We start from the raw sequence: 4,010 nt of genomic DNA on the forward strand, positions 1-4,010 counted from the left end.
GTAAGTGCCCCAGACAAGGGTGAACTGGGACAGTGGGCAGGGCTGGAGTGAGTCCGGGGGCTCGGGCTTTCCACCAGGACAGAGGCCCTGCCAGGTGCTGGGAGCCCCAGGTCTGAGCATCTCACAGGCAAGAGAAAGGCAGCAAAAGTGGGCCACGCAGGGGACATGCCCCCAAATGCATGTGTCATGGAGAACATGGAAGCTCAGAAGCAAAACTGAAGGAGGCAGAAGCCATCCACTACATGTTCAAGCACACACTGCCTATAAAGCAGAGGTGCCGTGTACAAACAACAGACATTTATAGCCACCTTCAGCCGTCCTTCATTTCAGGCACCTCCTGGGGATGCCTTCCTACCTCAAAGTTACCTCTCCGTCTTACCTCGAAGGCTGGCCTCTTCTGGGCCTACCCCCTACCTCTCCACCAGACTTAGGCTCCAAGCGACTTTGTTTCCAGATTCCACTCATCCATGGATCCATGCATCCATGAAGTTGCTTGAAAGAATGTGATTTGGGTTCTGCATGGTCATTTCTGAAGAGAGGATGTGGCCGGGCAGGGAGCGAAGGTCTGGCCCCCCCAGACGACAACTGGTGGATGCTTATGCTTTGCTGGTCGGGTCCAAACCTCGGGGCGTGGTCACCTTAGAGGTCTGCAAAGTCAGTCTCTGACGTGTGCTGTTCAGCATGCACAGTGTTTTACATCTCTTGTCTGCCAACATTTTCAATCAAGAGAGTTTACATGAAAAGCCTAACTTCTGGCTTATGTCTGAAATCTGTAACGTCTGGCCAGGGTCCGACAAGGCCACAACTGGCTGGAGCTGATCACGATGGTGGGGACCCAGGCTGGCTCCCTGGTCAACCCACCCATCCCACTGGCCCCTGTGGATTATAAGCATTTCTAACACCCGTCTGGGAATCGGCTGGAGCCTCTGAAAGGGTCTTGCTTTACACCAGGAGGAGCTGCGGGGGCTGGAGGGAGCACCGGTTGGGTGAATGGAGACTCTAGTGCCTTCTGTGGGAAGGCAGGGCTCCTCCTTCAAACAGCTTTGAGAAGAGAAGGGCTTGTTCTGCAAGATTCTCTTGGACGAAGGAGATGCTCAGGGCCACCAAGGGTCCCTGCGATCTTTGCAGGGTTTTCTGAGAACACACGGTGGCCAGCCAGACATCCACCTGTTCCAGCAAGCGGGCTGCAGACCAGACCTGAGGCCTCTGCGGGCTCTTCCCAGCAGGACTCCCGAGCACAGGTGAGCGCTGTGACCCCTGTCATTTTCGTGCCGGCACCAGGGAGTCCCCTGGGTCAGCCAAAAGAAAATCTTTTGAGGCAAGGCTATTTCCAATTCCTGCATTAGGAAAGGTCTCTGGTTGCTTAGCCACGGCTTATGTTTGGGAAATACATGTATTTCAAATGAACTTTACTTTTTTAGGGGCTGGGGTGCTGAGCCCCCGAGGGGGTGGGTGGCAAGGGAGCACGTCCAGAGTGGCTGAGGACTTGCCAGCGGCGCAGCAGGACGTCGGCAGTTCTCCACTTTCCGGGGCCGTTTCTAGTCTCCTAGGGAACCACAGTGGCCAATGTCAGCAGGGCCACTTTCCACGCGTCCCGGGGGAGCCCCAAACTAGGGGAGAGAAGAGATGCCTGTCTTCAGCAGTTGTGTGTTTGATGGATCGCTGTCTAGAGCCCCAAACTCGGTGAAAGTCAGAGGTCAAGCCAGCCAAGACAGCAGTGACGGGGGACCAGTGTGTGTGGATTTCAGGGTCCCTGCGAGCCCCCTGCACAGAAGGCCCCTGCACAGAAGGCCCTCACCCCAGCGCCCTGACTTCCAGCTGCTGGTGGCCTGCCTCTGGGCCTCAGCGGGGCCTTTTCCAATGCAGATCATCTTGTTTGCGACACTTGTTCACTGTTGGATGTTTATACCTTAGAGTTAGTGAGTTCATGGGCTTCGAAAGGGAGGGAACGTTAGGCGACTCACTCATGTCAGTGGGCTGGGGGCTGGGCTGGGGGTGCAGGGTGACCACCATCTGCATCCCAGCAGCCCCTTGAAGTGGACAGTCTGCTTGGCAAGAGGCATCTTCCTCCCCTTCCTGCCTGGCTCATGGTGCAGCCACACACACCAGGCCAGCCCACACGCCTCCCTCCCCCCTTGCTCAGGTCACCTTACTCTTAAAACTGGAAATTCTAGGGACCCCCTGACTCGCGGGCAGACGAGGACAGTTGGTCACCCTGGTCCTGTTGCTGTGCCCCAGGCCAGGCGCGGTGGGCCCGTTCCAGAGGAGGAGGCTGGCCCCCAGCTCCCGAGCTGCCCACCCTGCTGACCATAAGCCCCCTAAGCACCTTCCCCTGCACCTCCCGGCCAGTGTCCAGTGCTTGCAGGTCCTGCACCTCCTGGGGGCGGGACTGGGAAGGGGGAGACTGCCACTGTCCTTGGCAGGGATTCTGCCTGCAGCTCCCACCTGGAACCAGGCCAAAGCTGGCCTGCCCCCAATCCCCACGGGGGCAGGACCATCCTCAGGCTGCTGCTGGGCCTGCAGTTCCCCGCTTCCAGAGCACCTAGAAGGCCTGTCAGGATGCAAATGGCTACCCAGGGACCCACCTGGGCCAAACTCACCTTCCCTAGGCTTCAGGCACCAACTCAAGCTCAGATTCGTGGGATTGTGGATTCATTGGTAAACCTCAGACGTGGCTGGAAGGCAGCTTTGTGGGCCAAGTGGGGATTGATAGTCGCCACAGAGAGAGTGTCACCTGGTGTCCAGGGGTGCCCATGTGTCGGGCTGCTGGGACACAGTGCAGCCCCACACACCAAGCCTGCCCACACCTGGCATGGGGTGCTTCCCCAGGGGCAGCCTCCCCATTTGCCTGAGCCCTGTCCTGCGTCAGGCAGAGGGGAGACGGGGTGATGGGAGTCAGGGTCCTTATACCTGCACACGGCACGCAGCATCCTGGGTAGGGGGCCGCAGACCTGAGGCCGCACTGTGCGATCCTGGCAAGTCACACCATCATCCCTGCCCATGAACCCTGGCCCGCCCACTGCACGGGCCTGGGACAGCTCCGAGCACTCCGCCACAGGGGGAAATGTGCTGGTGGAGGGGGGGCTTGTGATTCTCTGTTGAGACTCAGCCATGTGGTTCTGGGAGGCTGACCTGGGGTGGTGGCCCGAGGACAGACCCACAGGTCCGCCCAGCACATGGGGCAGGTGAGGCCACCCTCCACAGAGCGCCCAGGGCCAGGCACTCTCATCCACAGCCAGAACAGTAAGAGATTTTATTCTGGGGAGAAGCTGCCCCAAATACTCATCTGTCATATGGGGGTAGAGCCAGGGGCCAGGATTGTGCCGGCCAGTGCCCCCCAAGGCAGCATGGACACAATCCCCTGGGTCAGGAAGAGCTTGGCCTCGTTTGGACGCAGTCCTTGAAGAAAGGAAAGAGAAGTCAGCGTGGCAGTGGTGACAGGGGAGGAGCTGGGGGAGGGACCAGGGGACCCTTAGGACGGGGGCAGGCGGTGTTCCCGGACTGACAGCTGCGAGGTCCAAGGGATCCTCTTCTGTGCCAGCGACCTGGCCCCCCGCCGGACAGCCCACCTGCCTCCCAACTCCCCGACTCGCTCTGTTGTCCCAGGGGCTCCTACTGGATGTTCTGGGGAGGGAGGTCATTCCCCAAAATCATGCAAAAATTTTTTTAGTCTTTGTGAAATGTGAGAGAAGTGTCAGAAGTGCAGAAAGGAGAGACTGCTGGACAGAGTCAGGGAGCAGAAGGGGAGGAGGTGTGAAGCTGAGAGGGGGACAGAGCCGTCTGGGAGAGCGCCAGGGCCGCTGCTCTTCCTCCGGGGTACGCCAAGAGGTGGGTATAAACAATCACGCTTAAAATATCCAACTCATAACAGTAATTACTGGTGGAAATACTCAACACTCACAAAGGACACAGGCTGTAAAATCTGGTCCCTATGAGAAAACTGATCTTGGTTAGAAACAATGGCCCCCAAAGAGAACGTGCAGCCGCAGTAGCTGGGATTGGAACTGATT

The sequence above is a fragment of the Manis javanica genome, chromosome 10 (assembly GCF_040802235.1).
Source record: "Manis javanica isolate MJ-LG chromosome 10, MJ_LKY, whole genome shotgun sequence".
Classification (NCBI taxonomy): domain Eukaryota; kingdom Metazoa; phylum Chordata; class Mammalia; order Pholidota; family Manidae; genus Manis; species Manis javanica.